Consider the following 10605-nt stretch of genomic DNA (forward strand, 5'->3'; position numbering starts at 1 on the left):
TATCGGTCTCAAACTTTGAGAAATGCAAGAACCGAAAGAAAACTACGTTAAAGTACAAAGTTTAATAATAAAAGATGTAAAAAAATATATTTCAACAATCAACTACAACGGCATCAGCCGGTAACGTTGTACACGAAAATACGAAACTTGGCGGCCACTAGACGAGGCTCTAGAGGGTTCGTATTTTCGTGTACAACGTTACCGGCTGATGCTGTTGTAATTGATTGTTGAAATATATTTTTTCACATATTTTATTATTAAGCTTTGTACTTTAACGTAGTTTTCTTTCGGTTCTTGCATTTCTCAAAGTTTGAGACCGATGTTTTATGTATAAAAAAAGTTCGAACGTTAAAAAAATGTCGAGGTTCAGAAAAAAGATAAAATAATTTAAAGTGAAGTTTCTACCGAAATGCAGTACCTAAACATACTTTATTATACTCTAATACATTTCTTAAAGTTTCAGCTCGATATTTCATTTACAAAAAAAGTTCTTAGGTTCAAAAAAACATTCAGTGAATTGATAAAGTGAGGTCGGAAATATAGGTATTCAGCTGTGTCACATGCCCTTAAGTACTAAATATCCCGAAGAAAGTTATCTTTCACAATTCCTACGATTTACAAGGGGAAACAATTGGGAAAATAACACAGCCACACACAACAAAAAGTTTTCTGACCTGGGAGTGAGACCATGTCTTCACAGATGCCTAAAAATGAAAATTTATGCTGACATAGCTGGTCAGACGATCTTTGTGGTATGTTTTTTGGATCGATAAGACCGAATCCAGAGTCCACTTCATCTCATATTTAAAGGCTTCTGACATAACCTCTGACAATCTCATTAATCCAAGCTCTTATTATCATGAGAGCTATCTTGTAGGTGTACAAATGACAGGTAGATTCCATTTCAGCCCTTCCCTGCTTTTGAACTATAACAAGTTCTTTTTTGATTGAATGATTTGTGCAAAGGGTTCTGTTTGCATTTTCCATCATATTCCTTCTTGTCTCTCTTCAGCATCCAAAAAAAATCTGCCATCACATTCTCATCCCATCTCCCTCGGTAACGAGTTTCCATCATTTCCGTTACACATCCAAGCTTTCGAAAGTCTGTAATCATTTCCGCCACGATTTTTTTTGTATTCAGGACTTCTCTTATTTCCCAAAACATTCCTGGCCACAGCCTCAAAACTAAGTTTCAGCGACACTGGAAACTTAAAATGAATAAGGTCTAACCCCCACGCCAAAACACTTTTTTTTAGTGCGAGGCTCCGAGACTTTTTGAGGTTATATTGAAAACCTGCCGTATATGCATTTATGCATATACGGCGCGTATAATCTAAATTCTAATCTATAATGAAATGATTTATTAAAAAATCGGCTCTGCATGCTTCAAGATATTAGCATGTAAATGACGTATCCAAGAGATAAGTCAAAAATATTCAACCGTGCGGCTCACAAAATCAGAAACGAATACTCGTTTTTTTGTACAAAGTAATAAGTATTCTACAGAAACTAACTAAATTTATAATAATAAGCTATAAATTGTAAATAAAAGTGAGAACTATGCAAAAAATACCTGAAAACACTGTACTTATGAATTAAGGATTATGTATTTGGACAAACTTCTAACTGGCCAAAATCTCGTAACTATGCCTGGTCTTCATTCGTTCTGTGTCATTCATCACCCTGCGGAGAGTCTTCTGACTGGAGTTTGACAAGGGTGAGCAGGCTCGCTGCTGACATGCATGTACAGCTCTCATTGGTTGTCACTGCTATTGTTTTCTATTTTGATTATTAAACAAAACATAAAATTTTATCGAAAAAGCTGCTCTACTTGATTTAAGATATGGTTATTTACATAAGGCATGCAAAAAATTAGACAAAAATGTTCAACCGTGCGGCCTCAAAACTCGGACGGGATTGCCATTCTGATGAAGTGCCCTAATTTCATGCTTTACGGTTTTAGCCTTTCGTATCCCCTCTCCTCTCAGAAGCGATAGCTCTACACAGACTGGGAGATGATCCGAGTAAGTAGCCATTGGAACACATCTGAGGTCCTTTATTACTTTTATGAAATGTAAAGCGCATGCCACAAGATCTATAGTACTTCCCCCTTCAAGAGAGAGGCGTGTAAGGCTAGAAGGACAATCAGCCTTAAATCTTTCATTAAGTATAGCAAAACCACGTAATTCTAAACAATCAATCAGGGCAGTTCCATGTTTACAAATTACAGGATGGGATACCAGTCTCTGCGAGCTCACATTTACCCCCGCCGGTAAAACATTAGGGTATATTTGATTCAAATCCTCGATTCGTGCATTGAAATCGTTCCCCAGAATTACTCACTTTGAATTTGCCGAGCTAACCTCCCCCTCACCACCAAGGACAGATCATTTACTGTCCTTGCGGGAGTTATTCGATTCATTAAGTTTTTAATGAGGAATTCTGGAATGAGTTTCCTAATAGAAAATCACTTCTAGATCCGTCTCTCTTTAGACGAAAGTCTGCAAACGAAGAAGCTGATGCCGAACCTGAACCAGTTTTGACTGACTGTGTCCTTCACCTCAAGAAATGTCTGTAAGCAACTGTAAGGAGGGCCAGCAAGCATGGCACTAATATAAGTGATTACCTCTCAATGTAACTTTAAAACCTCTATCTCTTAGACTGCTCTGCTTCTGCATGAGCTGCCTTCCCGCTCGCGTTTCAAGCTTCGCCTGTCGCTCACAACTCTCAGGCCCATTGCGGTGCAGGATTTCGCTTTTTGAAAGACCTGAAACCTTTAAGATGGAGACCTTAGCCACTTTCCACTTTCCAAATCCGTGATCTTTCTCTTCAGATAATCATTTTTTAATTTCATAGATTCCGTTTCTCTTTTCGAATGGTATAATTCGCCCTTAATCTGAGCGACCGAACCCTTCAGGGCAGCTACATTACTTTTTATGATCGACGTATCCTGCTTTGTGGAAGTGAGCAGGGTCTCAAATCGCGAAACGTCAGTTTCTTTCTTAAACATATTAATCACTTGCTGGAAATTTAATAAGGTTTGTTTATTTGATTTTCCTCCTAGAAGTAATTTCCATTTGAAATGTTGATTATAAGGGTCCTAGGAGTATTTGGATTTTTTGAAGGGATGGCTTATCTTTAGTACTAACAAAACCCTCTTTGTAATCCTTTCTTCCTAATGCTACCCTAATTCTTTACTAGATTTTTCTAATTCTTTTGGATTTAATTCCATTCATTTTCTGGATTATCTTATTTTTTCTAATTCGTCATAAGTTTTATGACGTTTTTCTACTATAAATTTTTCCTCGTATATTAAAGAATCATCTTTCATGCTTTTTTTAACCCTCCGTCGGGCGCAACCTGCCTGACAGGCTAGCTTACGCTTTTATCATTAATTTTTTATATTACAGAACGCAGAAGCACTTACCCTTCTTAGTATGCCTTTATTAACCCTTCAGCGCCCCTAGGTGCCATATAGCATCGCTGCGACCGCAGATGCACAATCATTTGTATCGCTCGTGAATTACGCCCAGTGATGCCAAATGGTATCATTGCGTAATTCTGAAACTTCTGGATGTGTCTTGACAAAACCTGGCACCTACTTTATTGATACCCAAGACATCATTATGCTTGAGTTTCACGAAAATTTTAAGACATAAAAAAAATCTTGGGCGCTGACGGGTTAATATAAGATCTTATACACGATAATCAATGTAAGGAGGTTTTCGGGGTCGCTAATTACGAATTTGTTCTTTTAAATATTTCCCGTAGACTATTGTGTCATCCATATAGACAAAAAATCTTTTTCTTATCAGACCCTTGAGGTCATTATTTATAATTCGTTAGAAGGTACAAGGGGCGTTCTTTGAACCAAATGGTCTTCGATTATATTAGAAATGACCATCATTGGTGGAAAATGCTGATTTCTCTTTATCTTCTTTGCCATTCCAATTTAATGAAAACAACTTGACAAATCGAATGCAGAAAAATATTTTAAGCTTTCTAATTGATCAATTATTTCATCAGTTAGGTAATGGATATTTGTCTGATATCGTTTTTTTAAATCTAACTTTCGATAGTCTATGACGAGTCGCCATTTAGCTTTTCCGGGCGCCTCGCGTTTTTTAGGAACTACCCATAAGGGACCATTCACGAAAAACGTGATACGTTTAGGGGTGGGTGGGGATCTGCCGAAGTATCATTCTCCATGTTACACCCAATGGAAAAAGTATCACGTAGGGGGAGGGGGGTCAGGCATTCCTGAAAAATATCATGGAAAAATTTTATTATCTCCCATCAATCTTTCCTTTTCTCTTTGACATGTGAGTGTCTAGTCTTCTGTTTCATTAAATTTAATTTTTGATTATAAATTGTTACGTACTGTTCGTTAATAAAATATACAGAAGTTTTATCAAACTCTTTTTCATCAATAGGAAAAAAATTAACAATTTCCTTTTTTAAAAAAAGTGAGATACCAAGGGTTTCCCATTTTCTTACGGCAAGTGATCATAATGATTGCGGTGTAGAAATTAATGGATGCTATATTTTCCTTAATTTTTTCTTAAGATTTTTCGAATAAAAAGGCTTTAGGACCTACAACAAAACTTTCTCAATGTTGACATAGAAGAATTCATGTCTTTGTAAAAAGTCTATCACTAAAATATCCTTTGCTAAGTGGTTGCTACTTCTATCGAAAATTAGAATCTTATTTATTTTGTTACATTTTTTTACTTTGATTGTACACTTAAAAACCTGTTATCACCTGTAGAGCCTATTATTTATATTGGACCTAGAGTCATCATCGTCGCATCGTCCGCTGCTAATTCTTCAAATTCCTTTTGCTGCTCTATAAAATCCTTCTTCACTACCGGATCGAAGAAGTTGCATTCTTCGTCAGTCACGTACGTTCGGTTTTCCGGAAGCATGCTGGTTGAGGCATGGTTGTGATTTTTTTTTCATGTAACAGTCTTCTTCCTTATCCCCTGGTCATTTATAATTTCCACATGAGAGTTTATTTCGTCCTGCAGAAGTAATCTCGTATTGCTTTTTGTAACGATTGTTTTTTGTTGGGAATGGACTTGGTGCTTTAGTTTTTTTCCTCTTCTGACTGCTGCGTCGACATCATAAGTTATCAAAACTGTTTCGTTTAGTGATTTTGGATATTGAGGTCTTATTTTGATATCATATTCCTCTTCTATGTTTTGTAGAAAAGCATTAACTACCAATTGAGTTTATAATCTTTGACGAATATGTAAATCAAAAGAATATTTTTTTAATCGCTCTTAATGCTGTCAAATTTTGTCTTGTATTTTAAGAAATGTATGAATTAAGCTGATTAATAATTTAGTTGCCCCCATTTGTTGTAGGTATCTCTTTCTCCGAATAAGATTGGAAGTCTATTCTACAAGTCATCGTAGTTGGCATCACCATCTATTCTTATTCAGCCGGCTGCTCGTGCTTTTAGTTTTTGAGCAATGATGCCGTTTCTTACAATTTGTCTTTTGTTCGTATTCGTCTTAGCTTTTGTATTTTTAATTTGCAAAATAAAATTTTCACAGTTAGTTCTATGAAAGTCTGGAACCAGGTTGATGGTTGTTTTTAAATTAAATTCACTTGCATCCGTACTTTCTGGATTCGTATATTAATTTTATTTTTTTAGAGCAGCACTTACTAAAGTTCTAGTGGGAGATAGAGGGCGTAGCATTTTTTTATCAAGTACTAAAATATCACTTGTCAGAAAGCTTGACGAATGTGATGAAATACCTGTTGGATTTCTTTTGTCCTTTCAAATACCAGCCACTGTGTAATCTCAAGGATCGACGAATCACATCAGTGATATCGAGATATCGCCAAGTTGATATTTGAGACCGCTGCCACCAATCTGTCGTCTGCGTGACTCAACACCAGATAAATTTAAATTTAAGAATCAAGAGTAACTAATCTATTCTGAATTCATTTATTTTCTAATATGGATCGTACAAATTTCTTTCACTGTAATGAAAATTCCTATATAGGTTCCAAATAGGATCCTATATAGGAACTATATAACACGATATACAACTAGACGGTTCTAACCTACTCAAAATTCCTATATAGGTTCTTTATAGGATCCTATATAGGAACCTATATAGGAATTTTCAGTAGGGTAGAACGGTCGGTGAAAGTTCCATTACAGTTTCGCAAGAGTCCAACTGTGTATTTTAATAGTAAGCAGACATAGGACCATATATAGTATATGAACCTACACTAGCGAATCATACAACTTCATTCTCCTCACAAAATCATCTGCGAACAACCTCTTCTCCAGCCCCAACACCTGCCTCGTCTCCACATTTGACCCTTTCGCCGTATTTTATATGACCAACTTTTCACATATAGGTGCCACCTATATGAAATGGCATAGGATCCGATATATGTGCCGTATAGGACACTCTATAATGAAGTACCTAATGGTATCTAACTAATGGTACCTGATCGACCTGGTCGACCGTCCCTTAGTCACGCAGGTCTTGTGAGTTCTGGAACGCCTTCCTCCCCCCCCCCCCCCCCCCCCCCCCCCCCTCTCACTCTTCGCACCTTACTCCTACCGTTTTCCGATAGAGACAAGTCCAGAAGGAGACACTCACCTCGTCCGACGACGACACGCTTTCCTGCAAAAAGGACCGCTTACCGCTTTTTGCCATATTTACGGGGACCGGCGTGAACACGCTTGCACATTTGCTTCTCGTTCTCTCTCGCTCGAATACGCACTTCGAAACCAGCTTTTCACCATCCTTATTTTACATTTAGAACCGTATAGTCCACATTTACCCTTAACATTTTTTCAGCCGCAGACAGTTTTAAAAGTGGGAAAATCACCTTCTACAATGTATACATGATTTAGGGCTCCAAATTAATTACTCGAGACATTTAAAATTGCACTCTTATTATAATTTTCCCCACAAAATACCCTTCCACGTGAACGTATGCAGCAGAGCTTATATACGTATGAAAAAAGCATCAAAACTAATACAACTAAGAAAACACTGTTAGCTGATATTTTTTTGCTCTTTTTTTGCTTTCTGATGATATATGATACGTTCCCGAAAAAATACCCCTGAGTCATACATACTTACCCCTTGGGATCAAAAACGTTTTAAAAGTTTGAAATCCACGTGAGCACATGCAGCAGAACATACATATGTATGAAAAAAGCAGAAAAAATAATACAACTTAGAAAACAATTTTAGTTGATATTTTTTGCTATTTTCTTGCTTTCCGTTAATATATAATACGTTTCTCGATTGTCAGGGGAGGTATGTATGACTTAGGGGTACTTTTTCGAGAAGGTATCATATATCATCAGAAAGCAAAAGAAGAGCAAAAAATATCAAGTAACAGTGTTTTCTTAGTTGTATTAGTTTTTATGCCTTTTTCATACGTATATAAGTTCTGCTGCATACGTTCACGTGGAAGTGTAGTTTTTGGGGAAAATTATTAGGAAAAGGAAAATTTTAATTCTCAAGTAATTATTGGAAACCCTAAATCATGTTTACATTGTTGAAGGTGGTTTCCCACTTTTAAAAAGTTGGCGTGTAAGACTAATGGGTAGTTCTTTGGGAAATGTAATATATGTCAGCAGAGACCAAAAGAAAAGCAAAAAAATCTGCACTAATAATTCATCTCATTATAATAATTTTTAGTGAGTTTTCGTAGGTGACGGCGCTGATTGGACGTCCTTTTCCTTTTGTCATGTCCTTTTGGACATACCTTTTGTCCGAAGTTTAAAGAGCAAGAAAAATTTTTTTAGCATAAAATAAGCGCAAAAAAGGCAAAAAAAATATGGCGTATTCCATTTTTTAATTTGCCTTGGTGGCGGCGCTAAGTGAATGGACCTACATTACACTTACTCAACGTTACACTCACACTTACAAGTAATTTAGATTTGTAAAATATATGGCTATAAATCAACGTTTTGTTATATTTCACATAAAACCCACGTGCATTAATTATTCCGAAAATCAACCCTGGCTAGGCTGAAGCATCAGGAGGGATAAATAATGGGAAGGCTAACCCCTCTTGTAAAACAAATCTTTACGAAGTGTATTTGCATTTTTTATGAGAAGTTCCTAGGGCCAAATAACTCTTTAAGGAACAGGTGATACATATTACAGTGAAAATAAAGGCGAGCACCACGAATAATAAAAGACATTTGCATTTTAGACGTGCAGTGTAACTGAATTTTTAGTCCATATAGAGCAGTATGTTCACTTTTGGGGATGTTATAGATATACCGAATGCAAACATTAATCGCGCGCTCAAGCTTTGCATTTAGCTCATCAGTAATATCTTCGTACACTACAAAGCTGTGGCCAAAGAAAGGATAAGATTTTGAACTAGGACGATCCGCGCTAAAATAGGAATTCATTCTTCATTCCTGTTATTCTGTTGGAGCACTCTAAATGTTTTTCTCAAAATATCCTCTAATTGTTCATTCTAAGTAAGAGAGCCATTAAATCCTTCACAGGTTCTACAAAGGGGATGTGATGTTCCATCGATCAAGAAAGGTGGTAAGGTTACAATTTTTTTAAGTGATAGAGAAGAAGAAAGTCCTACGATTATAGACATAGTCTTGGCAGGGCTAACAGTGAGGCCATTTGTCGAGGCCCACTGCACCACCAGATCAATATGCACATGTACCTTTTTAAACAAGCTTCTGGATTGGAAATACGCCCAGAAAGGTCAGCTTATTTGTGATTGTTGCAATGTTGAAGTTCGCTATCAAGTTCAGAGGTATAAATATTAAATAAAGTGGGGCAAACGTGGATTCCTGAGGGACACTATTCTTACCCTTCCCAAAAATGGACCTTTCGCCATTACTAAATCTTATTTTTTCATATCGGTTACTAAAATAAGATTGAAACCATTTAACAAACATGTTTGATCAATCAGAAGCAGTTAAAAAAGGTACGTTTTGAAGGGGAGTCGGTAGAAGAGATATGGGAGAATTTGGAAGAGAAAGTGAAATGGTGTGTGCAAAAGAAGATATTCAGGAAGAAGAAAGAAATGGCCAAACCATGGTGGGATGTAAGATATAAGAATGAATTTCAGGTTGATGTGTAAGAATAAAAAACAGGAAAAGAAGAAAGGTCTGAAAGAAGAATTAAGAAGTATTAGGGCAGAGAGGGACGTTTTGAAGATAATAAATAGGTTTAGGAACCGTAGAGTAGTGATAAGCGAGAAGATAAAGAGTGATGAGGGGAGGGAGTTTTCTAAAGAATCGTTGAAAGCTCATAATCAAGAAAAAGAAATTATAGGAGTAGAAGAACGAGTGTGGCGGAGAGGGTGGTTGAAAATCAAGGAAATAGAGACAGAGATAGGGAATCTAAGAAGGTCGAAGGCAGCAGGGTTGAAAGGGGTAGAGAACTAAGAGTGACTGTTTAGTACACAAGAGGTTAGGTAGAGGCTAAAAGAGTTAGTGAAGAAAATATGGAGAAATAAGGGATTCCCATGGAGTTTCACCTTCTTTGCAAGTTTGCATCAAAACTTATGAACGCATCGTCGTTAAAAGATATTGTACTTCTTCGTAATGAAATAGGAATTGACAAGATGTTTTTTCCTTTTTTAAGCGATTACGCTACACGTAACTTGCGCTACGGGCCACAACAAAACGCGATTGGAGAGTTTAGATTACTAATGCTAGTTCGGAAAGTATAGCATGCAGATGAATTTTAGCGTGTACGTGTGTACAGATCTGCATGGGATCCAGAGGTTTTAAACCTAGAAAGTAAACAGCGTTTAATAAATAAATCGAATTTCATTTCAGCATTTAAACCACTGAATCTTATGTAGACATATACATGATATGCGTTTATAAAATTTATAGATTTGAAAATTAAAATGAAAATTAATGTTCTCACACGTCGCTCGATGAAACCTCCCAAATAAACATTGTAAGATAATCACAGTTATTGAATGTTTATTATTACTGCAAAAATGTGAGAGCTCTTAGCGTCATTTTTCGGGCCATTTTACACTTTAAGTTTCTGTTAATCTGTACTCCTCTGATAACAAATTAAATCTGAGTCAAAATTCTTTAAAAGGAATCATTGAACCAGAATAAAGTTAAGTTATGTTCTTTATATTTACGTCCAATTTTTAACGGAAACGATTGTAAGAGCTACAATTCTATAATTCAGTTTGCAAAAAGTTTCTTCAGATTATTTATATTCATTTTTGGCCACTTTCTGGTATTTAAATAACAATAAAATAGATACTGATAAAATATGTGGATCAAAATCTATAGGAATATGTTATTTATTTAGCTACTTTTTTAATTTGGTTTTAAATAAATCGGTTAAGAAGAGACTTAATATCAACTAACACTTGAGACTTTTTTACTCAGTATATCAGCCACTGTGTAGTCTCAAGGATCGACGAATCACCTCAGTGATATTGAGATATCGCCAAGTTGATATTTTAGATCAATCTGTCGTCTGCGTGACTCAACACCAGATAAGTTTAAATTTAAGAATCAAGAGTAACCACTCTATTCTGAATTTATTCGTTTTCGAATATGGATCGTACAAATTTCTTTCACTGTAATGAAAATTCCTATATAGAGAA

At 36.1% G+C, this 10605-nt stretch overlaps 1 protein-coding gene across 13 annotated transcripts in view; it reads left to right on the plus strand.

Moving 5' to 3' along the window:
* Positions 1-10605, plus strand: part of LOC117174109 — an 829515-nt gene that overhangs the window by 103839 nt on the left and 715071 nt on the right. The window lies entirely within an intron of this gene.

The sequence above is a fragment of the Belonocnema kinseyi genome, chromosome 6, assembly GCF_010883055.1.
Source record: "Belonocnema kinseyi isolate 2016_QV_RU_SX_M_011 chromosome 6, B_treatae_v1, whole genome shotgun sequence".
In the NCBI taxonomy this organism is placed as follows: Eukaryota; Metazoa; Arthropoda; class Insecta; order Hymenoptera; family Cynipidae; genus Belonocnema; species Belonocnema kinseyi.